Source organism: Sceloporus undulatus, chromosome 2 (assembly GCF_019175285.1).
Source record: "Sceloporus undulatus isolate JIND9_A2432 ecotype Alabama chromosome 2, SceUnd_v1.1, whole genome shotgun sequence".
Taxonomy (NCBI): Eukaryota; Metazoa; Chordata; class Lepidosauria; order Squamata; family Phrynosomatidae; genus Sceloporus; species Sceloporus undulatus.
Window position 1 is genome coordinate 331,208,757 of NC_056523.1, and position 27,776 is coordinate 331,236,532.

The 27,776-nt window shown below is 45.1% G+C and overlaps 1 protein-coding gene across 2 annotated transcripts in view; it reads left to right on the forward strand.

Moving 5' to 3' along the window:
* Window positions 1-5,963: 5,963 nt before the first annotated feature.
* PHF24 (PHD finger protein 24) overlaps window positions 5,964-27,776 on the forward strand; it is a 59,441-nt gene continuing 37,628 nt past the window's right edge. For both annotated transcript variants that reach the window (XR_006102577.1, XM_042455776.1), the window contains exon 1: window positions 5,964-6,262. The gene's annotated coding sequence lies outside the window, so the exon portion shown is untranslated. The remainder of the gene's footprint in view (window positions 6,263-27,776) is intronic.

A 27,776-nucleotide genomic window follows, 5' to 3' on the forward strand; every position in this document is an offset into this window, starting at 1 on the left:
ATGCACCCAATTAAATTTGGGAAGGGGGCCACCAAAAAAAACCCTACTTACTTGAATAATCTATGAGGCCCCCCCACTGAGGTTTTCTAAAGATCTCATCATCACCAGTGTGACAACCAATTCAAATAGCCCGGATAAACTGGATACATTCTGCATGCCTTGAACTGTTTAGAATTGTGAAGTCAGGTTTCCGGCCGCATCTAGATTTTGGGGTTTTTGGGCTATTGGCATGTTCTGGAAGGTTATCTGATGTTTTGCCAGAATCTTCAGAAGATTTCTGAAGATTCCAGCTGCACAGCTCGCTGTGCAACCTCTGGAAGAAAATCTTCTAGAACATGGCCACATAGCCAAACCCACAAAAATCGATGTGTTTAGAATACATTCGCATTGTCGACTCCATCCTTATTTGAGCACTGACATTTGTGAGTGATAGCACTCATAAAGATGTGCACAGATGCAGTTCCATAGTGTGAACAACAAACCCGGAAGGCGTGAGTGAGGTTATTTGTATTGTCGCACTAAAAAAAAAATCTGAATGAGCCCCTCCCATTAATAATAGAGTTGGAAGAGCTCTTGCCATCAGGATGTTTTTCCTAATGTTTAACAAACTAAACACAACAAGGGTTATAACTTGACGTGGCAGTGCCATGACTGAAGTTTGCTTCCCTCTCCTGTATCCAAACATACAAAAACCTGAACAGTGAACGCACTCCTTGCCAGCCATATCTCAACAGACCCAGCCCTGAATGCCACCATCCTTGGGTCCCAGGTGGCACAAGAGAAAGGGATATCTCACGGCAGGCACCAGCAGGCATCTCATGGCTCGGGTGGTGGTGGAGCAATGAATCCACTCTGGGTTCTAGCCCGAATGTTAAACCCATGATATTGTATGCTATCGGGGATTTTTCTTTGCATCCTGAAATATTTTCAATCAAATACCCATGTTACCTTATAGATTGTTGTAAACTATTTGTTCCATGGTGAAATGATAATGCACAGTGTATGCGATTACTGGAGGGTGGGGGTCCTATCCTGTTTCTTCAAAAGCTCTGAGCGAGACCTACATGCAGCTTTAGGATATCCATTATCTATAACATGTTGTAGATAACCTCTAGCCCTTAACTGTTTATTTTAAAGAGCTGATCCCATCATGAATTGTTCCTTCTTAGAACAGTGCTGCTTCACCCCCAGAAATATTAAAAACATGCCAATGAGGACAGCCTTTAGGACCCCACTATAGAAAACCCATGAGCGCTGTGTTGGGGTCCGATATGCCCCCCGTCCATTACCCCTGTGACCATTGTGCATACTGTAAATACACAGCCACAATGAAAGGATTTAACCATTTTGTAGTCCCAAAATGGTATAAACTGACCCATTCCAGTCCTTGTGGCTCATATAAAAAATTGTAATCTATGCAATCCAATGTAAATGCATAAAATTATATACGAGAATAACAACAAGCTCTATCAAACAAAGAATAGCAGAACTGCTGTCCAATTTGAGAAATAAAGTGTCTTATTTTAAAATTTGGAATAAATGGCTAAAAATAATTTCAGTGTTGCATCCACTAGCTAGAACAGCGCTGAGCTACTTTATGGCCATCTTGCATCATTGGCCACATTTATTATCCCACATCCACAGCTTCTGGGAAAAGATCAGATGCTGCTCTTTATACCTAAAACACAACACATCTAAATAAGCAGCAGTAATAGGAGTCTATCCAACAACGCTGGAAATTAAGAGAGTTGGTGCACGTGGCTTTGGAAGCTGCACAGATCACAACCTGTACTATTTAGAAACACCTGTCTGCATACTTCATTTTCCTACCCTCTTTTAAGCCCCTGTTAAATACAAACCAGATAATTAACTCCTGTGCGTAACTTTATGCTGTACTACTAATACCCTTTATGCTGAGTTAACAAACAAAGCAGACTTTACCTGACAGAAGAGTAATTCTTCTTTCATCTTCTGCCTTGGTTCTACCTCTGGAAAGCCTGATGGAGATCTTTGAACATTCCTGCCCCCCCCCTTGTTCCTCTCTCTTTCAAAGTGCCCCCTTATTGGTTAATTTGAACAGGCTATTCATTATTACAGTTTTGCCCCATTGGTCTGATCCTCTCTCCCGCCTTTAATTTTGCTGTTGTTTAAAACAGCCTTCTTTCTAGCATACCCTTCCTCTATCTTTCAGCTTGGAACATCCAGACCCCGCCATCTGGCCCTCATGAGATAAAGGGTTTCTTATCAGCTCCTGGGCACTGTCCCCACTCCTCTTCCATCCCCCTCTTGCATGGAGAAAAAGTCGCATTGTCCAAAAAGCAGCATTTTATATTTAATTGTTTTATATAATGAGTTTCTCACATAATTGCCAGGCATTGATATAAAAATTGTAAAATATCTCTATTTAAATGTACACATCATACTCTTTTGTGTCAGTCTTTTAACATGCCTTCCAATCCAGAGTTTTTCTGGGTTTGCAAAGTTTGTCTAAAGAGGATCCTGCTCCCTCCCTAAACTCCTAGCTTCTCTCCTTTTTAAGCTTTTCACTAACACATTCCCTTTATTGTAACTCTCTGCTTTACTGTTATACCTGTAAATTAAACACTACTGTCTTTTCATCTTCCAGCATCGCAACCGAACAACAAGGCAACGCTTAGGACCTCCCTGTGCAGATCTCTCTTTGCAGAACCTCCACATTTTTTCTCCATCTGCCCTGTGGGAACAGAAAATTCCCATCAGCCTTCTCCCTGGCCAACTACACCCCCATCAGTGCCCTAAACCCTTACGTATCTTCACTATCCTCAGATCTCCTGTCAATAACTACCCTGGAACCGTTTTCATAGATTCTGCTGGAGTCCCTACCTAGACTTTTTGCAGCAATTGTGGTGTCTGGTCTGGAGCAGGGGCCAGGACACATATATCTCCAGGGCAGGGGCATACCCCTGTTTGCAAACTTGGAGGCTGAGTATATGTGCGTAGGTGAAATAAGAAACAGGCGTGCTCTGTATGTTTTCAAAATGATGGTACAGATATGGTGTGGTGGAAACATGCGTCTATTGAAGGAGGTTGTGGGTTGAGTGTATAGAAGAGCCACATTCTATCTCAAAATAGCCACTTGTATGAGGAAAAACAAAATTCCCGTAAAAAGCAGACAAAAAATGCTCCCTACCTCTCCTTAGTTGGCTGGAAGATGCAGAAACACCGACCGGTCAGCAATACTCAAAACTGCACTATTCTGCACCAGGATAGGGAGCAGTTTGCCTTATTATTTCTCCTTTCAAAGTTGTGGAATACATACAAAATGGTGTTGCTGAAAAAAAATATTTTGGATTCTTGTGAAAGACAGATCTCCGGTGTAGGAGATAGCCTTCTTTCCCTATCCCCATGGAAGCCTACTATCATTCAAAACATGGGGGTGGGGACATGTCCAGACAAGACACCCTCCCTACTCCAAATCCACCCTTGAGCAAAACAAAATAGCCCCTGCTTGTGAGAACCAGCAAGCCTGTGGTGAACTGGAAACCAGTTCCTGGAGTCAAGGATGGGCCAATAAGCAGACATTGCTCCAAAATACACCCTTCTGGGAAAGAAAAAGATAGCTGCCGCTTCCCCAAATTAAAAATCTTGCCATGGCAGCAAGGAAAGCTTTTCCTCTTGGTCCCGGCTTGTAGTTTGAGTGTGGAAAAAGGCTCCCACCTTACCTCAAAATGCAAGTTTGTGCTACAAGAAGAACAAAATACGGTCTGCAAAATGGAAATTCCAAAAAACAAACAAATGCAAAACAGTTTTCCTTTGAATAATGAAACATCCAGAGGGCTTTGAAATCTGTTACTGGTGTTCAAGACATTTTGTATGACCACAGGGAGGGTTCACACTTCACCCTAAAGGAATATCTCCATGAAAAAAAAAGGTCTCTCTATTAGGTGGAACACATACACACACACACACACAAGGCTTCTCTATGCAGAAACAGACCTTGGGGAGGGAAAGACCTCTGGGAGCTTAGGAAGACTGCAGCAGCATCAGGGTGAGAGCTGGGGTCCTGGGAAGGCTCCTATGTATGACATTTCGCCCTGAAAAACAGGTTTGTGACCCTGAAAGCCTCACCATCCCTCGAGGAATCTCCGAGAACCACAAAAGCTGTTCCTAGTGATCAGGGGTCCCAAGATGCGCTCAGGGACCACACATGCCCCAAAATCATCATGGATGAATTTTGGATGATCAAAGCAAGGGGGTCACATTTCACTCCTAAAATCATTATTTACATGAAAAATGGATGCTCTTTTGGGGAAAACACACCGGTGGGGCTAGTCTATGCAGGAAGAGCTCTTGGGGAGAGAAAGCCCTGGAGCCTAGGGAGAATGCAGCATTGGGCTGAGTGCAGAGGCCCTAGGGAGGAAGGCTGTACATTTGACATTGAAGGGGAGGGCACTCTCCTAGCTTTCATTGGTTAGAGCGGTGGGAAATGGACCAGTCAGCGATGATCAAAAAGCGCACCGTTTTTTGAAACACCCCCTGGGGCGGAGCAAGGGGACACGATCCGTGCATCGCGCCTTTGCGAAGCTCAGATCGCGCCGGGCCTCTGAACCATTCATTTCAGGAGGTCGAGACACATTCGGAGACTCATCACACCCACCCTGAAAACTTTCGTTGACGCTGATAAAATGGCCGCCGCTTGTCATCTTTGAATGCGGCTTGCTACTACACCGTTGGTCTGGTGGGGATGGGACCCATTCCTCGTGGTCGGCGGTCCTGAGGCGAGTTCATAGAGGGGTCACACGTGCACCCGAAAACCTCTTTGGCAAAAACCCCCAAATGGCCTACCTTTTGGGGTTCCTCTGGAACCCCGATCTAGAACCCCCAAATCTAAACCCCCATTTTGTCCTGTTGACACCCAGAACCTCCACATCCAGAACCTAGAACACCATATCCAGCACATACAACCCCCATATCCAGCACTTAGAACCCATATATCCAGGAGGCGGGACTAAGGCCCAAAAGGGGCAGGGCACCTGTCACTTTTGAGTTTGACAAGAAGTGGGGTTTTTATACTACTCACCTGGCTTAAGGAGATTAGACATGAAAGGGATCTAGGAGTCCTGGTAGACCACAAACTGAACATGAGTTCAAGGCCAATGCAAATTTAGTCTGCATCAATAGAAGTATAGTGTCTAGAAGGGAAGTAATAGTGCCACTCTATTTTGATCTTGATAGGCCCCACCTGGAATATTGTGTCCAGTTCTGGGCACCACAGTTTAAAAAGGATGTTGACAAACTGGAGCTGTCCAAAGGAGGGCGACTAAAATGGTGAAGGGCCTGGAAACCATGTCCTATGAGGAACGACTGAGGGAGCTGGGGCTGTTTAGCCTGGAGAAGAGAAGGTTAAGAGGTGATATGATAGCCCTGTTTAGGTATATGAAGGGGTGTCACACTGAGGAGGAGGGAGCAAGCTTGTGTTCTGCTGCTCCGAAGGATAGGACCTGGAATAATGCACGCAACTACAGGAGAAGAGATTCCACTTTAACATTAGGAGGAACTTCCTGGGTGTAAGGGCTATTCAACAGTGGAACGGCCCTCCTTCTTTGGAGGTCTTTAAACAGAGGCTGGATGGCCATCTCTCGGGGATGCTTTGATTGTGAGTTCCTGCATGGCAGAATGGGGTTGGACTGAATGGCCCTTAGGGTCTCTTCCAACTCTGTGATTCTATAATCTGTCGCAGGGGATGCTTTGATGGTGAGTTCTTGCATGGCAGAAGAAAGGGACTGGATGGCCCTTGGGGTCTCTTCCAACGCTGATTCTTCCTTGCAAGTCCCACCTTTTGCCCTGCCTTGCCCCTTCCTGGGCGGTGATGCCATCTGCCCCCCGCCCCTTGTGTGCCTTGTGGGCGTCCCTGTCGCTGCTGGCTCCCTCCTGCCCTTCCTCCTCCTGCTCCTCTTCCTCGGAGGGAGGCGCCGGGTTGGATCCCAGGGTCCGCCTCCTTCCTGGCTCCGCATCCTTCAGCATCCTCCTCCTGCATCCTCCTCCCTGCCTGTCTCCTGCCTCCAGCCCTGCATCCTTCCGCGCCTGGGTACCACTGGCGCTGCTTGAGCATCCTTCTTTCTAGGCAGCAGGAGCTCCAGCGAGGAAGAGCCCACCCCCTCCTCTCTTTCTTTCTCTCTCACACACACACATCCCCCCCCCCACACCACAGCGATGGGCTCTTCTTCGGAGGCCACCTTTTAGGCATTGAACACAAGGGAGGACCACCGACCCTCCATCCAAGGTAAGTGCCCTTGGGAGAGGGACCCCAGGGGGTGGGATGGGGGAAGAAAGATGTCCAAGAAACACACACACACACACACACACACACACACTGGAATAAAATGCAGGGGTAGAGTAAACCCCTTGGATGGTTTGGATCTACTCCCTGCAGGAGCAGAGAGAATCCCTTGGAGGGTTTCTTGGGTGGAGTGCCAAGCCTTCTTGCCTGAACCCCCATAGCATCCATTGGCGCAAGGGGAGTGTCAACCCTATGGATGCAAACTATGGACCTGTGGAAACCCTGTCTAGGGGGCCACTCTAGTCGGGACCCAGCAAAAAAGGAAGCCCTGCTGCAGGCAGGTGGGGGGAGCAGAGGTACGAAAAAAGGGGGTGTAATCTGTGTAAACAGTCCGGCATTTGGGGAGATGCCTAAGGGGATGATGCCCCCCTCCACCTCTGCCTGCATGCCCAGCAGAAAACGTGCCCAGGAATCACTGCCCCTCCCCAAGAACAAGGATGCTTATGCTGGGATGGAGTTTAGGAGAGGATTAAGGGGTGGTTTTGGTGGACAGTTCTGGTGCATTTGTAGGGCACCAGGTACCCTGCTACCGAAGCACCCAAAAATAAGTGAAAGGGGGGATCAGGGGGGCAAAGGATCCCTCCTTCTACCCATGGCCCTCAGGGACCAAGGCAAAAGGGCAGGAGACCTGTATGGGCATGTGGGCAAAGATAGAGGAAGAGGCAGGGTGGGTCGTCCTGCTGGTGCATCATCCCCGCCCTCTGGAGGGTTGCACAACCCTGGCAGAGAGAGAATGCAAAGAGGGAACAAGACCCCCCACAGTCCTTCTGTGCCATCAGAGAGGGTGAGATGAGGTCTGTGGGAGGACCCCCTGCATTGGCCCAAAAACTGGGCAAGGACAAGGTGGAAGAGAGGATGGGTACTGAAGTTGCATCTGCACAAGGAGCCATGGCTTGCAGGGGGGTCATTGCAGCTGCAGACTCAGGGAGCTGTGGGGGGGGGGCTTCAGCAAAACCAAAGCCCTCTTCCATAAAAAGCATGTGCCTTCTGTTAGCTAGAGGCACCCCAAACTGAACCCTTTCCCCCTCCACCATAGTCGCACCAAACGGTGCCTCCTGAGTGGTCTGAGGTACAACAGGGGAAGAAGCAAGCCATGTGCCCTCCCAGGAGAGTGGCACCATGAAAGAGCCAGGTGCTTCAGCTGGTATGTGCCTTCCCTTCCTCTTCAGCCTCTTCCAGGGCTGCACTGAAGTCAGGGGCTTGCATTTCGTTTTGGAAAAGTCTAGATTCTGCTCCTTGCCACACCAAGGCAGACAGCCCCTTTTGTGACCAGGGTGGCCTGGTTTAGCAGAACCTCCTTTTTTCACCCTCTCTGTAGCCAAAACAGCATCCAGGAAAAGGGTCCACAGTTCTTGTCTAAGAGAGAGAGAGAGAGAGGTGAAAACCACCCCATCCCTCTCTCTGTCCCTCTCTCTCTCTCTCTCTCTCTCTCTCTCTCTCACACACACACACACACAAAACACACACACACCGATCCCGTGATGACTCTGAAATACAAACTCACCAAACGCTTGTTTGGGTAATGACAAATTCGCAGAAGGAAAAGCAGAGTAATTCCCCATCCAATAGGTCTAAAGAAATATTTGTCTGAGGAAAATAATGGAAACGTAGATTTGGAAGGGGCCACAAGGGCCATCTATTTCAACCCCCGTTGGCCACACAATTCAAGCACTCCTGAAAGATGGCCATCCAACTTCTGTTGAAGAACCTCCAAAAACAGAAAGTCCACCATCCTCAGAGGAAGTCCATTCTAACAGTTTCTACTGTCAAGACGTTCTTCCTAATGTTTAAGTGGAATCTCTTTTTGAATCATTGGTTCATGATCTAGTCTCTGGAGGAACAAAAAACAAACTGGCCCCATAGAACCATAGAATCCTTGAGTTGGAAGAGACCCCAAGGGCCCTCCAATCCAACCCCATTCTGCCATGCAGGAACTCTCAGTCAAAGCATCCTCATCCAGCCTCTGCTTAAAGACCTCCAAAGATGGAGATTCCACCACTTTCCAGGGGAGTGGGTTCCACTGTTGAACAGCCCTTACTGTCAGAAAGTTCCTAAAGTTGACGTGGAATCTCTGTTCCTGAAGCTTGGTCCATGTCCTTTTCTCTACAGTAGCAGAAAACAAGCTTGTTCCATCCTCAATAAGATACGCCTTCAAATACCTAAACAGGGCTATCATATGACCTCTTAACCATCTCTACTCCAGGCTAAACATATCCAGCTCCCTAAGTCTTTCCTAATAGGGCATGGTTTCTAGACCCTTCAACATTTTGTCGCCCTTCTTTGGACATGCTCCAGAGGAAGGTGACAAAAATGGTGAAGGGTCTAGAAATCATGAAGCCCTGTGAGAAGAGACTTATGAAGCTGGGTATGTTTAGCTTGGAGAAGAGACGGTTAAGAGGTGACATAATAGCTCTGTTTAGATATTTTTGTTTAGGTGAACAGTGAAACTTTTACCCTTGGGACTCACCTTTCCATCTACATGTGGACATTGCACCCCCCACTCAACATAGTACAGTACATGAATAATATTTTTTTAATTTAGTGTGCATATGGGAAGTCAATGGCAAGCCTCCTCTGAATGAATTTTGCCCAAAAAAATGCCATGATAGGTTCACCATAGGGTGGCCATAGGTCAGAAATGACTTGAAGGCACACAACAACAACAACAGTTTTCATTTGTACATTTATGTATATTCATATTTTAACATTTTATAAGGGAATATCATTGTTCAAATTAGAACAGTTTTATTAAAGTAAATTCAATATGTAACTCCACACATGTGTAAATTTTACACATAAAAAAAGTTCGGGAAGAGGAGAAGGGATCAGAGTCTCCGAGTCTCACAGCCCCCCTTGAACAACATTTGTGTCCACCCCACTGTTTGAGAACCACTGTTCTACATGACGTCCCTTCACAGATGTAAAGATAGCCCTCACGTCATCTCTCCATCTTCTCCAAGGTGAACACACCCAGCTGCCTAAGTCATCCACCACCCGTTCTATCCTTGAGAGGCTGCATTGGTGACAAGAGGGGACAGGGGAACAGTTTGAGGCACCTGAGGTCAGAGAGTGGGTAGGGTCCATGTCCCCAGGAGGCCAGGGAAAACAAAGCATGGGAACATTAGATAAATGGGAGACAAGGGATGTGCCTAAAGGAGCAAAGCAGAGAGGGCACAGACTGCTAGTAGAGAGTCAAAGAAGCTGGCGCCACACCTTGACCCAAAGACCAGGCAGCTGGGCAGACAGGAGTGAAACTGGCATTGCCCGGAGCTGGCCTATCTTGCAAGGGAGGGAGGGATTTATGGAGAACAGGAGATCATATCAGCTTTGCTGATGCTTCTGCAATTCAAAAGGCCAGCGATTTTCAAAGCTGGAGGCACAGCGAGACATTTCCCCAAAGCACCAGGGGGGCAGAAGGATGTGGCTCTCCCCAGCAAGCATGAAAACTTGTGTGGAAGATGGTGTTCGGTTCTGATTTGAGAAACCTTGCCAGAGAAAATAGGAAAGGACTCTCCAAAAAAATGCAGAAGTAGCACTTGTCTCATTGATCCTGAAATGTATCCCTCTCTGTACATTTCCTGCAATAAAGAGGACTGGCCCCAGGCCTTAACTGGAGCCAGGACTTAGGAGAACTTTCAAACATGAGCACATGCACAAATATAGACACAGAGAGAGAAATGGGGAGAGATTTGGATGCTGAATACCAGACTTGGAATGAGTGACATCGGAGGAAGGAGCAGAGGAGAGAATAAAGGAGTGGAATTTATTTAACAGAGTATCAATGCATGTGCAGAGTGTCTTTGCCTGCCTTTCTCCTTCAGGAATTGAGGGATCAGGCTCCAGGCCCAGAGGGCTCTGGTACTTGCATTTGTGGACAACAGAGAGTCTTATAGCATCTTGTTGCTGTTGCTGTGTGCTTTCAAGTCATTTCTGATTCATGGTGACCCTACGGCAAACCTACTGCAGTGTTTTCTTGGCAAGATTTGTTCAGAGGGGGTTTGCCACCATTGCTTTCTTCTGAGGCTGAGAGAGTGGGATTTGCCCAAGGCCACCAAGTGGGTTTTCGTGGAAGAGCAGGGATTTGAACTCTGGTCTCCAGAGTCATCGTTCACTGTTCACACTGCTACACCACTCTCACTTAAGGCTAGCAAATTTATCATGACATAAACTGTTTTGCATTTATTTATTACAGAACACATTGCTGCTTTCATTGCTTTGTTAGTCTTTATTTGTCCTGCTCTGGAAATGGCATTTCTCCAAACCCCTGCTGATCCCGGAGGACACAGTGAAGATCTTATTCAAACAGATGCACAAAGCAAGGGCGTGTGAGCCTGTGTTTACCGGGCTGGCCCAGTTAACAAGCAAGAGCATATTGGTCCCTTTCTGGGTGCAGAAAGGGAGTGCAGTGAGCCTTGGTATCCACTGGGGTTTGGTTCCAGGACCCTCTGTGGATACCAAAATCCGTGGATGCTCAAGTAAATGGCATAATAAAATAGTCTCTTTTGTACCAAATGGCAAAATCTAGGTTTCCAGTTTGGATTTTTTGGGGTGGGGAAATATTTTCAAGCTGTGCATTACTGAATGCATGGGTGCAGAATCTGTGGATTCGGAGGGCCAACTTTATTTCATGGTTCCAACACAGAGTGTGCCGCCATTCCTTCTTTGGGATGCAGCTCCCAGAATCTGGCTGAGGGATTCTGGGAGCCACACTCCAAACAAGTAGCATTTCTCCAACACCAATCTTTTTTAAAAAAAAGAAATCTCCCTTCCTTCTTGGCATGTGTTGAGTGCATGGCTGGCTTAGACAGAAAGCAAGGTGTGAAACTGGCTTGTATCCTATAAAAGCCTTGCAGCTGGAGCATGTAGATGCGGGCAGATAAGTGCCCATTATGAGGAAAGGAACTCCCTTTGGCATCTCAATCAGAGTGCAGGCCGTGTATAGAAAGCACCATGGCTCAAAAGCTGGTAGCCACATCAGCAAACCTGCAAGCCTACCTTCTTAATCTCAGGGGGAAGTATGGACTAGCCGTGCTTTCTCGATGGTAACTGGCTGATATTCTGCCTGTACGAAAGCAGTTTGTAGAGTAACTTCACATGTCCTAGATTTCCTCTTGAATTAAGACTGGGAAAGAATGGTAATATTTCCAGGGGTGGCAGGTGCCTTTGGGTCTGTGGCGCCACAAAATCTGTTCCAGGTTGGCTTTCAAGGTGCATAAGACTAGCTCCAAAACAGGTTCAGCACTTTATATTGCTCCTTTAAAATTCAGAATTAAATATAATTATTATAAAAATTATTATATTTATTTAATATTAGCTAACTCTTAACATATTTGGTGATTTTAACATATTAAATGATTAACACTAGACCTTGCCTACTAATATTTTAATAGATCTAAATATCTGAGAGTAATATTTCTCCACATTTGGAGGCTAAACAGACAGGCAAAAAGAGGTGCTTTCAGGCTGACTTGAAGGTGTGGTGTTTAGATGACACAAGCCTTGAAGCCAGCAGGAAAGTGCCTTTATGCAGAGAAAAGCTGTTTCAAAAAGAAGCCACTGTTTTCCGCTTCTTCCTGGTTTGAAGCCATATCATGTGCTCATGACATGAACACTCCAGCTGCCTTGGGAGCCGGTGGTGCGGTTTGTGGGGTTTCAATGTGGCTTCAGAAAAGGCAGCTTCAAGCCACTTTTTCCTGCCTATCTGTTTCGCCCCTTAGATAGGAATAAGTGCTTTTCCTGTCAAACTACTTGCCTTCTTATTAAGGTACATTCCATACAACTGATGACTCTTTATGGTGTATAAAACATCAAACTTCTCTTGATATTGACAAGCAAAAAATAAAAATAAAATAATATTCAGAATTTAAAAATGAGAGTGAATTTACTAACCACCCATAACTATCTACCACTCTCAAAACCTCTTTTCCAAATCTGGATGTGGAGGTTTTCATATACAATCAGCCCTCCATATCCATAGATTCAAGCATCCACGAACTGAATACACACACACACACACTCCAAAATACAAATCTTGATTTTGCCATTTTATATAAGGGACATCATTTCACTATGCTATTGTAATTAATGGGACTTGAACATCCACAGATTTTAGTATCCATGGTGGGTCCTGGATCCAAACCCAGCAGATACCAAGGGACTACTGTACATATTTTTGGCTCCAGTGGGCTTGCCACCTCCATCCCAAGGATACTGGATTCTGCCTCCCTGAAGTCTGAAGCCACCAGATGGAGATTCAGTACTTGGGGTCTGCTGAGCATATGTTGCATCAGCTTTGTCATTGAGCAAGTTTGCATTTGAGAAGAGATTGCACCTGGCAGAAGTGAGGCTCCTGAAATGAGATGCCTCTACAGCCAAGGATGGAGCCCAACAGGTAGAGCCCCTGGCCTGTTTCCGAAGGCACCATCTCAGCCTGCCAGGACACCAGCCATCTTCATCTATTCAGCTGCCAAGAGAATTTCTGGGCTTTGGACCATTATTGTAATGGGCAGAAATCCAACCGATACAGCTTCCAGCAATCCACACATTGCATGAAAAATGGTCCCAGCCAGGAAGGTTTCAGCCTTATCCGTAGGGAGAAAAAGTATTTCTTCTTTTTTTCCTCATCAGAAACCGTGTTTCTTTTGATACATCGTGAGCCAAACTGCAGATGGTTTATCCCCTTTGTGCTGCCAGATGGGTTGTTCCATGAAAATGTCAGTTTGCAAAGGCAGAAGAAGCTCTAGAATAAAGAGGCCAAGAGCCTGCTGTTGCCTCAGAGACGAATGGTCCATTTATCTATTTTTCTGGGAGACGATTCGAATTGGTTCTCCCTTCCCTTCCATTCTTTCTTGCCCTGATGTTGGTCAAATAGGTGTCACAAATTAAAAATGAGATGGGGTCCCAAGTGAATCATAGCTCTGAAAGGGATCATCAAAGGGTATCTAGTCCAACCCACTGCCAGCAAAGGAAAGCCACAACTAAAGTGTCCCTAAGACACCCCACTTCTGCTTAAAGAAGAAGAAGGAAAAAAAAAGATAATCAGCAATGAATTACATCAATTAAAATACATTAATTGAAACATGCAACAGTTTAAAAGGGCAAATAAGACACGAACATTTTAAAACATTTCATAATTAAAATTCAGCTTCTAACTTTACAATTTTAAAATCATCTGGATACGCCTGCCAGAAGAGACTTGTCTTCAATGCTCTTTTAAATTCGGACAGTGCATTCAGCTGTCGGATCTTTCCCAGCATGTCATTCCACAGTTTGGGGATGGCTGAATAAAAAATCCTATGGCTGAGAGTTGCCAATCTAGTTTGGCCGACTGGAGTAAATGTCCACCAGAGGACTCGACTATACGGGACGGATTGTATGGGAGGAGGCAATCTAGGTAACCTGGACCCAAACTATGTAGGGCTTTAAAGGTAATAACCAGCACAATAGATTCCACAGCTGTCCAAGTTCCCTCTGAACTGAAACCCTGAAGTGCCTCTTCTCTGTTATTGCTTGCTAGCAAAATTACCCAGGTTCGCCTTAATTCAGACTTATTATATGCCTCACAGCACTGTTTCTTCACACTAGTGTTTCTTCAATAACTGAGTTCACACACACCATACACATTCTCTTCCTCTCTTGCCATTCTCTGTTCTTTTCCAAAATACTTTCTTTATTCCTACTAGTGTCTCCTCTCTACCTTCCTTGCACTTCTTTCAGCCTTCCCCAGTTCTTCCCACCAGGAATGTTCCTCCCACTTGCCTTTTTGCTTGCTCTTAGGGTTGCCTTATTCTAGTTCTCCAAATCTGGTCAGACACATCTGCATTGGATGCAAATTATTTCTTCCTTATGCAAATATTGTGGTGCGTGATGAAAGAACTGACCAGCACATGGATACATATTCATTTCTGACTCAGTCTCTTCATAGATAGGAAGCAGAAAGCTGGGTTGTCTTAGCTTCTGTACATGCAACGCAAGGAAACTTACCTTCACTTCATTCTCATTCTCTTTCTCTCTCTCTCACACACACACACACACACAACATCCATTGCATGAAAATGCAGTTATAAAAAAATATCATTGTGAAGTTGAAGGCTTTCATGGCAGGCATGCATGTTTTTTGTGGGTTTTTCGGGCTCTGAGGCTGTGTTCTAGAAGAGTTGATTCCTGACGTTTCTTCAGCATCTGTGGCTGGCATCTTCAGAGAAGACTGGCATGGAAGAGAGTGGGGTATATATACTGTTAGTTGAGAGGAAGCAATTTGCATGTTAATCTGTTTCATGTTCTGTTATTGAATGGCAAGGCCTCTGGTGTCTCTTTAATTAGTGATCCATTGTCCGATGGGAATCTCCCCCTGACCCTGGCTGCTCCTCATTTGCATGGGCTAGATCTTCATTTTGGTGTTTTTCAGGACTGGTAGCCAAACTTTGTTTAATTTCAGGGTTTCTTCTTTCTTGTTGAAGTTGTCCAAGTGTTTGTGGATTACAGTGGCTTCCTTGTGCATTTTGACCTGATAGTTGTTGACATGGTCCAGAATTTCAGTGTTTTCAAACAACATTTTATGTCCAGAATGGGTTATAACATGTTCTGCTACTGTTGATTTTTCTGGTTGACCCAGTCTGCAATGTCTATCGTGTTCCTTGATTCGTGTTTGAATGCTATGTTTGGTGGTCTCTATGTAGACTTGTCTGCCATAGTCACTTCCAAAGCAATTACTAGCATTTGGAAGAAGCCTCAAGTCTTCCTGTTCTTAAGGAGACCCCTGGCTCTTCAGGAGCCTTTTTACTGCAGAGACAGTTTATAATCCCTGAGACATGTTGACTCAGTGTGAGTCTGCACTGCCACTAATAAACAGATATTAATTGGGTAACATTAGAACATTTTCAAAAGAATGTAATTATACTCTCGGTCTCCTTAATATGCATGCCAAGTTTAAGGGGTCAGAGTTTGACTGTGTTGGATCAGAAGCACATACACAGATAGAGCTGATGGTACTTTGTCACATTTCATGCAGATTTTTGTGATGTAATAATAATAATAATAATAATAATAATAATAATAATAGAGAGAGGTGAAGAAGTTTGAGCATTGGGCTATGCCTCTGGAGAACAGGGGTTGAATCTTGGCTCAGCCATGTAAACCCACTGGGTGACTTAGAGCAAGTCACAATCTCTCAGCCTCAAAGGATGGCAACAGCAAACCCCCTATGAAGAAACCTGCCAAGAAAACCCCATGATAGGGTTGCCTTAGGGGTTGCCGTAAGTTGGAAATGACTTGAAGGCACACAATGACTGCAACAAACTCATTTAGATATATAATAATAAAAGAGATTCTTCTACTAATGGATTTAAGTAGTCCAATTGATCTATATACAAAGTACACATGCAGAATCACATTTCTACATGTTCATTTCTGCATGTGTTAGTCTGGAAAATCTGTGTGCAAAGAAATCTTGTAGCACCTGGGAGCTGGAGTTTATTGTGGCACCAGGGCTCTCTGGCACAGAAGGCTAAAGGTCTCACAAAACTACAGAATTCCCTAGAATTCCCTAGCATTGAGCCAGGGCTGTTAAAGCGGTCTCAGACTGGGTTATTTCTGCACTGTGTTTTGGACCTAAATGGAAGAAAGAAGCTGGTAGCACAAGCTTTTGTAGACTAGAGATGCATCTGAGGAAATCAGGTTCCTGATTTTCTCGAGGGGCTAAGAATCTAAAACTGAGTTTAGGTGACAGGAGGGAAATGGAAGCAATGGTGAACACAGGAGAAATACGTGCTCATCTCAGTTCCTGGGCTTGGGCTTTGTTGCATTTGGGTTTGGGGACTCTAGTGCTGATGAAGGCATTTGCAGGACTGGGAAATCTTTGAATGGAGGTGGGCGGAAAGCTGCAATATGGTGAAGTGAGACTCTCATTTAGGTTCATTCTTTTTATATATAAGAATCACATTTCTGCATATTCAGGATGGAAAATATGAAGACACAGCTGTGTTGGTCTGTAAAATCTGTGTGCAAAGGGATCTTGTAGCACCTTTGGGACTAGCCGAAAGAAGATGGTAGCAGGAGCTTTTGTAGATTTAGGTCTATGTTGACTGGAGATGTGTCTGAGGACGTTGATTCAAGTCTACGAAAGGTCATGCTACCAGCTTCTTTCTTTCAATTAGTCTCAAAGATCCTGTAAGATCCCTTTACAGGATGGAAAATAATTGTTGTTCTTACCTGCCTTCATGTTGCCTGAAGGTGACCCTCTCCTATGGTTTTCTTAGCAAGAGTTGTTCAGAGGAGGCTTGCCATGGGAGGGGAACATAAGGGGGTGACCAGGGGTGCTTCCACGCTGTGGAAAGAATGCGGGTTGACACCATTATTCACATCCTGATGCTTAAGATCCTTTTGTAGAATCACTGAATAGGAAGAGACCCCAAGGTCCATCCAGTCCAACCCCATCCTGCCATGCAGGAGCTCACAATCAAAGCATCCCCAACAGATGGCCATCCAGCCTCTGTTTAAAGACCTCTAAAGAAAGAGACTCAAACACTCTCCAAGGGAGTGTCATTTAGTATCTTCAGATCAAAAGGTGATTGGCATGACACTGAAAGCCTTAAACAGCTTCAGATATCACTACTTGAAGGAGTAGCTCTCCCTATATATGCCTGCCTAATGGCTAAAGTCTGCAGGTCTGAAAGGCTTCTCTATGTCCCATCGCTGAGGTCAGTACTCTGTACAGTATAGGGATGTGGGGGCAAGGCCTTCTTAACTGTGGGGGCAGCCTCCAGCCACTCATTTCACAGCCAGATCGGGGCCACAGCAACCGCATGCCAGGGGCCTGAACTGGCCTTTTCAAGGTGCAAAACAGAGCCACAAAAAGCAGCTCCTTATTGTGCCCTGGAAAGAGCACTATAGCCGCAGCAGCACAGCTTTACAGTACTCCTTCAGGACTGCATCGGGCAGACACAGCGCCAGAGGAGCGCAGTGATGCCGTGTGCCATGTGGTGCAGTGTGCGGCATCACGGTGCCCTGGGGGTAAGCCGGGGCATGCATCATGTAGACACTACAGCCCAGTTCTGCCCCCAGGCTGGCCCAAAGTGCCGGTCTGCATGGGGCCTTAGGGAACTTAGGTTGAGCATGTGGAAGAGAAAGTTAAAAGGTGATATGATAGCCCTGTTTAAGCGTTTGAAGGGGTGTCATATTAAGGATGGAGTAAGCTTGTTTTCTGGAGCTCTTGAGATTGGGACACGGAGCAATAGATGCAAGCTACAGGAAAAGAGATCCCATCTCAACATTAGGAAGAACCTCCTGACCATAAGAGCTGTTTGACAGTGGAAGATGCTGCCTTGGAGGGTGGTGGCGTCTCCTTCTTTGGAGATTTTTAGACAGAGGCTGGATAGCCATCTCTTGGGGGTGCTTTGATTGTGTATTCCTGTAGGGCAAAATAGGGTTTGACTGGATGGCCCTTGGGGTCTCTTCTAACTCTGTGATTCTATGATTCTGTGACTGGCACCAACACTGATTTCATTTAGGCACCAAAGAAAAACATAGCAATCCACTAAAACCTTGGAGGCCACACTGATTTCTCTCAAAATGCTCCTGCATGTGATTTTAAAACTGTTTTATTCTTTAATAAATCATGTTTAATATGTTTTAGTCCATTTTAATTTTTTATGTTGTTGTTGTTGTTATATTCTAAAATATTTTTATCCATGGCAAACTCAGAAAAAAGGCTGTTGGTCTGCTTTTAAAATCACCTATAAATGCTTTATATTGTTATAAACTGTTTCAACTTGTTTCCATTGATTTTACTTGTGCACTGCCTTGGGATCTTTCAATATAGAACAGGCTAGAAATATTTTCATGAATGAATGAATATAGCTGGGTTGTCCATAAAACCAAAATCCTCAGTCCATATTGGAATGATAATAGAATCAGATTCTATGATTATCCCAATATGGACTGAGGATTTTGGTTTTATGGGCAACATGGCTACCCCGCAATATAAAGATATTTATAGTTATAAAAATACAAATTATTTTTATTGTTACAAATTGTTTCAACTTGTTTTCAGTTATTTTACTTGTACTGCCTGGTATCTTTTGATATAGAAGAGGCTACAAATATTTTCATGAATGAATGAATGAATATTGCAGGGGTAGCCATGTTGCCCATAAAACCAAAATCTCCAGTCCATATTGGCCTGATATCTCCATTTCTCGTGATTGTGTGCCTTCAAGTCATTTCTGACTTATGGTGACCCTACAGCAAACCTATTGTGGGATTTTCTTGGCTCTATTAGGCCAAAGCAAAGGTACAAAATACATTCAGAAGAGATGTCGAGAGAGCTCCAAAACTGCTGTGAAATGTGTCTTCCTTGCATCCTTCTCGGCTTTCCTCTTTCTTGAGATGGATGGATGGATGGATGTAAGGGAAAAGTGGGGCTGTGCCCATTTCTCGGGCTTCTGTCGCTGGGTGTTTGTGTTTGTGTGCCAACACACCAAGCTGCTAAATTGCACACGACAGCCCCCTTAGGAACTCAGGCCTGGCTGGCACGCCTCTCCTCCCGGTCACTGCATTTAGGAATTAGGGCATGTGGGCATTCACACAATGCAGAACTGAGCTGGCCCCTTTCCAGCTCTGCTTTGCCTGGTTTAACAAGATGCCTGGGAGGTCCTTCCACTGCCATTATTCATAGTAAAGTTTAAAAGGCAACACACACCCAGCGCAGCCAGAAAGCAGAAGCATCAGCAGTTGCAAAGCCTCCCCCACCTTCCTCTCTCTCATCTCAAGATCTCTGGCCATGTGCTCCGACATCTGCTATCCGTGCTCTTATGTCTCCGGAACCGACACTGCTTGCATGGTGCTTGGAAGCAGAAGTGGGGATGGTGTGGCCTAACAGATGTTGCTGATAGGCAATTCCCAGCAGTCCTAAGCAGCATTGTCAATGGTGGAGGGATGCTGAGAGTTGGAGTTCAACAACATCTGGAGGACTACACCATTCCCAGGCTTCTCTCTCTGTGTTGTATGCCTTCAAATCATTTCAGACTTATGGAGACCCTAAAGCAAACCTATCATAGGGGTTTCTTGGCAAGATATGATTCAGAGGAGGTTTGCCATTGTCTTCCCCTGAGGCTGAGAGAGTGTGACTTGGCCAAGGTCACTCAATGGGTTTCATGAATGAGCTGGGAATTGACCCCTAGCATCCAGAGTCATAGTCCAACACTGGAGGTGATGTGAGATCAAGTCTAGATGTCTAGATTGAGGGACATCTAGTGCCACTCTATTCTGCTTTGGTCAGCCGTCACCTGGAATATTGTGTCCAGTTCTGGGCACCACAATTCAATAAGGATTTTGACAAGTTGGAGTGTGTCCAGAGGAGGGCAACCAAAACAGGGAAAGGTCTGGAAACCATGAAGCCCTCTGAGGAGACATGAGACATGGCAGCTGCTGCTGCTTCTGCTGCAAAGGCTCCTTCTCGCTTCAGCGGTGGCTGGAAAAGGGGGGGGGATCCATGGATACAGAGGGCCAATGTACTTCGAAAGCTGCCACAGAGAGGAGGGAGCAGGTTTGTTCTTTGCTCCCCTAAACGGTAGAACCAGGTCTAATGGTTTGAAGTTACAGGAAAGTAGATTTCAGATGAACATGAGAAGGAACGTCTTGACTGTGAGAGCAGTTCAACAATAGAACCACTTGGCAAGAGAGGTGGTGGGGTCTCCTTCTCTTGACATCTCCAAAAAGTGGGTGGACAGTGACCTTCTCTGGAGATACTCTTAGCTGGAGATCCTGCCCTGAGCAGGGGGTTGCACTTGGTGGCCTCTGGGAGACCCTACCAACTCTAGGATTCCAGATTCGGATATTTTGCTCTGGTTTAGCAGGGTGACATTCTTTATTCCCTCCACGAACCCACTTTTCTGAATAGGTGCACCGTCCCTTGACTGCCCTACAGTGTCATTATCATCTCATCTGTGACTCAGCCAAGCTCACTGCTGACTGTGTGCATCTGGGGGTTTAATCTCTTTTATGAATTTGTGCCAAAGGGGCAGATGAGCAGCAGGGGGACTGGTGGCTTGAAACAGATTTAAACGCCTGCAGCATTTGCTCATTTCTGTAGCATCCCCTTAGGCAGCTGGAGACATGAGTGGCTGGAGACAGACACACTTTGGGCATCCAGTTCTCCCAAAACTAGCTGTGTCTCAGGCTCTTCTCTTTGGCCTTTGATCCCAAAGTGATGATTTCCGGACCAATTCAGTCTTGAGTGTCCCCCTGCTCCAATATTCGACACACCTGTTTTGGATTATGGGATATCCAGTCCATGGCCTTCCTTGACTCAGGTGCCAGATACATCCTGCAGAGGTTTGCCTCTTGCAGGTCACCCAGTGCCACAGAGTCAGGGCAGGAAAAAACTAAGTCTTCCTTCACTCTAAGATGGTGTTAACCTGTGGGATTCTCTGCCACAAGATATGGGAATGACTACTGGCTTGGCAGTCCTGATCTTAATGCTAATTTTATTGCTATCCTGGCTTTCCTACCAAAACTGGAACTCAAAGTGGCTTCTGAATAAAAAGAAATGTAGCTAAAACATACAAAAGGTTAGTGTTAAAATGTAATTAAAAGCTGACGTTCTGTTGGTGTTTGCATATACTCAGAGTTGTGCAAGTAGAATTCCACAAGTGTGTTTTGCATGCACTTGTGTATCCTTGGGTGGTGTGCCTTTTGGGGCACATTTGATTCACTGGGGCTGTCACCACCCTGCAGAAATAATGCAGTTTGACACAGTGTTATCTACCATGACTCCATCCTATGGAATCCTGGGATTTGTAGTTGGGTGAGGCTACAGCTCTCTGACAGAGAAGGCTAAATATCTCACAAAAAACTAAAAATCCCAGAATTTCATTTCATTGGGCCATGGCAATTAAAGTGGTGTCAAACTGCATTTATTCTGCAGTGTAGATATAATCAATGACCATTCACTAATGAAGCAGTGTTGTGCAATTACTAGGTAACTCTGTGAGTTTAAATTATGCTTTGTCTCCTCAGTGTGGCATCTCAGGCTCCGGTGCCACAACAAATCACAAAACCCCAAAATTCCATAGCATTGTGTCAAACTGCATTAATTCTGCAGTGTAGATGCAGCATGGGTCTGCAAGAACAGTCATGGCACATTGACGGACACCCCAATGTTTGCACAGTTCTGAGATTCAGCCAAAAGATGGTGTAGCACAATTGCAACTGAATGACGTGAGTAAAGGTTTACCCTAGGCAAACACAAGATAGGACCTCAGCTAGGCTGTCATTAAGTTCAGTAAAAACATACAATAATTATTTTAAAAGTGCAGGTTTAAAACAGCACCGGTACAGGCAGTACAGCAACCTGTTAAAAGGCCTTTCTTTAAAAAGATTAAAATCTCAAAAGCCTATGGGAATTTTTAACAAAAATGTGCACCTGCTAATGGACAGATGGATGGCCATTTGTTGGGGATGTTTTGATTGTGAGTTCCTGCATGGCAGAATGCGGTTGGACTGGATGGCCCTTGGGGTCCCACTCTGGGATTCTATGATTCTATGAAATGGAGCACTGGATGTTTCCTGCCCTTCTTCCTCCCCAGGCTGATCTGCTCAGAATTGAAACCACTTCTGATTTTGATGACAACTTTAAGAGTTGCCTAGCTAACATGACCAGTGGAAAAGCTTGTTTTTCCAAGTTCTGGTTCCGATCCATCTTCAGGCCACTTCTGATGTTCTCAGATCCCAAACTTACAAAATGGCCTCATAAATTGTTTTAAAAATCTACCAAGCCACATGAGCTGGGGTCTTCTGTGTCAGTGGGTTGGAGAAACCATTGTAGATTTCAGTCTTCACTTTAGGGGAAGTGTCCAAGGTGCTAGTTGAGGAATAGGGCTTAGCAGCCTGGATAGATTGGGCTAAAACCCAGAAGAAATTCACCACACCACCGACATAGAAGTCACCAGCTGCAGCTGCAAAAGGGTGCTGGGTGAGAAGGATTTATTTGCATGGCGTGATTAAAAACAGTAATTTTTGCTCTGCACAGACAGCAAAGCTGCTTTGGAGATACCAGAGGAGGAACCTCCCAGCAAGAATTCAATTGAAGAGCAAGCGAGAGATACATTAATTAGGAAAAGGAGACGCACTGAGATATTATTTCCCCAGCTCAGCGGGTGATCTATTCCGCTCACACAGTCTTCACTAGACAGAGAATCTCAGAGGAAGATGGAGAAGGGCTGCATTTGTCCCTGTCTCCATCAGAGCTGCTCACAGCTTTGGACTGAGCTGCCTCAAAGAGAAACGGATATGAATGAATCTATATGAATCGGCTGGCAAGATTAATTACCATTTTGCTCATGTCGGAACTACCTAAAAGCCCATGGCTTTGCACCGTCACTGAGCTTTGTGAGCTTGGACCAATTGTTTCTTATCCCGTTAGTGACTTTCACCTGCATACAATCCCTTAAGTATATGTGCTATTTTGGATGTGATATAATGTCTGCATTCAGCTGCAGAAGCAGAGTTGAGCATCTGGTGCCACTGAGTATGGGGTCCCATTGCTGATGCGGAGGTGCACTGAGCATGGCAATAGTGCATTTAGTGTTTCTTGGCACCTTCAGTTGCACGGCATTGCAATTCACAAATAGCTCACGGAGTACAGAGTCACTCTCCATCTCCTTGTCGCAGGAGTTCAGCCCTCATTTTTCTGGAATACAGCTCCCAGTGGCCATGCTGGCTGGGGAATTCTGGGAGTTATAGTCTAAAAATAATCTTTTCCAAGCTTTGTCACAGATCCACATGAGAAGCTGCCTTCTCCAGATCAGATCAGTTGTTTTGATTCTGATGGTGTTGTTGTTGTGTTGTTCTGTGGAGGGATATATACGCAAGCAGTACCTTTTTGCATTGCTAATGGCATTCAAATTTTGTTCCCTGGACTTTGAAATGCTTTGTTCCCAAGGCCACATGGCCAAAATGAGGAGGGACCCACTTGCATAGATATTCCTCCACAAAACAACACAACAGTACCTTGAAAAAAATGCAGGCCTATGATTAACATCTTATATTTTTTTTCTCCTGTATGATTTTTTAAACATCTTTGCCTGATGACAAAGCTAGCAGAGCTTCAAAAGCTTACATCATATATTTTGTGCATTTTGTGGCCAAATAAAGTTATCACTGTTTTGTGGATTTGGGGTGTTATTGTACTTTGCTATACGGCTACCCATGAATATATTTTCAGTAAGATTAGTACAGTGCGCCTGCATCATACGCGGCCATGCTTTACGTGGCTTTCAGCATACGCTGAAAGCCACGCAGGAAGAAGGGGTAGCGCGTCCCATAAGGACTAATGGGGTGTGTGCCTGTGGTGCACGCGCGCTACCGTGCCACCACACCACCATATGCACAAGCCCCATTCATTTAAATGGTGCTCGAGCATAGGTGGTATTTGCTTTACACAGGGGAATCCGGAACGGCCAGTGACAGGGAGATGGCAAGGGCCATTGCAGCTTCCCCTGCCATTTCCCTGTCACAGCCGGTGGATGCGAATCCGCCAGTGATTTCCACTAGGATGAATCAATTTGTTTTACAATAAAACGATTCATCCCCAAAACACCACTTTGGAAGTGGTGTTAGGAAACCTTGTGGTTTTGGGGTCTGCCCCAAATTTTCCCCTTTGAAATCAATCTGATAAGGATCAGGATTGATTTCAAATGGGAACTAGAGTCATATACGACAAATCCTGCTACGATTTATATCGTAGTGGGAATGAGGCCATAGAATCTTAGAGCTGGAAGGAAACTTAAGGACCTGAAAGATTGCCATCCAACCTATTTAAAAACCTCCAAAGATGGAGAGTCCGTCTTCTTCTAAGGGAGTGTCTTGTACTCTTGAACAGCTCTTACAGTCAAAACGTTCTTCCTAATGTTTAGTTGGAATCTCTCTTTTTGTTTTCTTGTTTTCATCGGTCACATAAGCAGCATCCTGCAAATGTAAGCCTTGCAGATGCAGTCACACATTCTTGAATGGAGTGCCTTCAATGCACCATCTGGACCCCTGGCACTTTGGAAACAGCAGGCACATCCACAGATAAGCAACTGACACACAAGGCTGGTATGCAGCTGAAGAGTGGTGTAACACAACCACCACACAACTGAGTGTATATTTGCAGTAGGCAAGTGTTATGGTGGGATCCTGACAAGGGTCTTTAAGAAACATTATGCAATTTGGAGAGGGTCATCATTGTAGACTCACTCCCAGCTCACCCTCCAAAAATATTTTCTTGATTGTGTTATTTTCCTTTTCACCTGCAACCCCATGAACAATTTCAGTGACATTTTCGGGGGAAGCACTGGTTGTTTTGAAAATCTAATGCATTTCCAACAGATGGGGAAGGGTTGAGGAACTAGGCAGGAAGTGGCAGCTGCATCAGGCAGGAAGCTTACTTGCCTCAGCCTGCGATCAATAACAGGCCCAGCAACTCTCCCTAATAATAATAAATAAAAGAGGCACTCGTTTTTTAAAAAACAATTTACTCTGCAGAGATGAGTACTTTTGTATCATTCACCTGCCAAATCCTGGGGGTGGGATCTTGCGTTTCCTTGGCGACAGGAGACAGAATCAATCACACCCAAATGCAGCACAGCAAGCAAAGCAGGGATGGGCAATTGGGTTGGGGAGGGTTGTGCAAAAGTAGTGCAAAGTCTTGTGAAAGGGGACTGAGGAACAGATTGTGCAAGACCAGTTTGCCCACTTGCGAGAGACTAAGGACCCCCATATTAGCTGAATCTTTATTTTTTAATTGGATTTATACCTCACCTTTCTCCCAAAGTGGGATCCTCAATGGACACCTACGGCAGATGTATGGAGAATGCTGCAAAGTCTGTGCTCTTGTGGGCATGTGCATGCACACATGTATGCGTACACACAAACACATGTAGTGGTGAGGGTGGGAAAGAGGCAATATTTGTGTGTGATTGTGCATCTAGGTTGTGAGGGGACAATAATAATAATAATAATAATAATAATAATAATAATAATATAATAATAATAATAATACTTATTTGGATCCCAACTCTCCCTGTATTGGATCGAGGCGGGTAACAACAAAAATAAGAACAATAAAAATAAAACACAACAAACCACAAATAAAAACATAGCAAAACCTATAAAATCCTATTCCCTATTTCCCTCCCACCTTAAAATACCATTAAAAACAACAATTCCCAACTGGAGAGTGAACATTCCCAGGAGGTCAATTTGGGAATGCCGGCCGGAAGAGATCCGTTTTTATTGCCTTCTTAAAGGCCCCCAAAGATGTTATAAGGCAGATCTCCTCCGGCAGGTCATTCCAGATTTTTGGAGCAGCAACAGAAAGCATCCTCTGGGAAGTTGTTACCAGTCTGGTTTTCTTAGACTGCAAGAGATTCTTCCCAGAGGACCTGAGAGTGCGGGAAGGATTGTATGGGAGGAGGCGTTCTGTCAGGTCAGCTGGACCTAAGCCATGCAGGGCTTTATAGGTAATGACCAACACCTGATACTGTGCCCAGAAACTAACAGGCAGCCAGTGTAGGGATTTTAAAATAGGTGTAATAGGGTCAAATTTCGAACTCCCTGTAACCAATCTGGCTGCCATATTTTGGACCAGTTGCAGCTCCGAACGTGGCATGAGGGTTGCCCCATATAGAGCACATTATGGAAATCGAGACGAAAGGTTACCAGTGAATGTACAACCGTTTCTAGGTTTTCCCGTTCCAGGAAGGGTTGTAGCTGGCGTATCAGTTGAAGCTGATAACAGGCACTCCTGGCTGTCACGTCCACCTGAGATGACAGCTGAAGCGACGAGTCCAGGAGTACCCCCAAGCTATGAACACTGTCCTTTAGGGGAAAAGTGACCCCGTCCAGAATAGGAGAGTTTATCACCATTCCCAGATTAGGATTGCCATAGCGAGTACCTCCGTTTTATTTGGATTCAGTTTAAGTCTATTTTCCCTCATCCAATCAAGTGTGCGATGAATATTCTGGTTGTGTCTTCATTCATGCATGCACATTTGCTGTTGTTGTGTGCCTTCAACTCATTTCCAACTTATGGTGATCCTAAGGCAAAATCTAATATGGATGGTTCTTGCCAAGTTTGCCATTACCACTCTGTTTGCCATTACCAAGGGGGTTTGCCATTACTGCTCTGAGGCTGAGAGAGTGTGACTTGCCCAAGGCCACCCAGTGGGTTAACATGGTCAAAGTGGGATTTGAACCTTGGTTTCCAGAGTCATAGTCAGAGAACAGGATCAAAATTCAAAATGACCTTAATAGATTCGAAATCTGGGACAAAGCTAACAAAATGAAATTCAACACAGAGAAATGTAAGGTACTGCATTTAGGGCGGAAAAAGAAAATGCACAGATATAGGATGGGTGACCGAGACTTACATGTGTGAAAGGGATCTAGGAGTCCTAGTAGACCACAAGTTGAACATGAGTCAACAGTGCAATGCGGCAGCTGAAAAGGCCAATGCGATTTTAGGCTGCATCAATAGAAGTATAGTGTCTAGATCAAGAAAAGTAATAGTGCCGCTGTACTCTGCTTTGGTCAGGCCTCACCTGGACCACTGTGTCCAGTTCTGGGCACCAAAATTCAAAAAGGATGTGCATGTGGAGAAACTGGAGCATGTCCAAAGGAGGGCCACCAAAATGGTGAAGGGCCTGGAAACCATTCCTTATGAGGAAAGACTTAAGGAGCTGGGTATGTTTAGCCTGGAGAAGGGATGGTTAAGTGATTATATGATAGCCTTGTTGAAATACTTAAAGGGATGCCATATTGAGGATGGAGCAAGCTTGTTTTCTGCTGCTCCAGAGAACAGGACCTGGAGCAATGGATGCAAGCTACAGGAAAAGAGATTCCACCCCAACATTAGGCAGAACTTCCTGACAGTCAGGGCTGTCCGACAGTGGAACACACTCCTTCCTCGGAGTGTGGTGGAGTCTCCTTCCTTGGAGGTCTTCAAGCAGAGGCTAGATGGCCATCTGTTGGGGATGCTTTGATTGTGATACATGGCAGGCGGTTGGACTGGATGGCCCTTGTGGTATCTTCCAACTCTACGATTCTATGATTCTAGTCCAACCCATGATATACATGCTGTAAAATAGCAGGTGTGGCAAACCTTTGCACATGAACAATCTCCCCAGTTGGATTCTAGGTTAATAACCTGCATGTGGTCTTTGGTTCTCCTTCTTCTACAGTGTAGATGCACCCGATGACGACATTTTATTTCTATCCCGCCTCTTCCGTAGGATTGAGGCGGCTTACAACTAGTGTACAATAAAATTCATACAATATAAATAAATCCCGCTATTCCCTCCCCCCTTATACATGATGATGATGATGACGATAGTGGTTTTGGTGGCATCTCCTCAATGTTGTTATACGTTGTGGGCTCTACTAGTTGTGACCCAGCCATTCTGTCTTTTTTTGTACAATA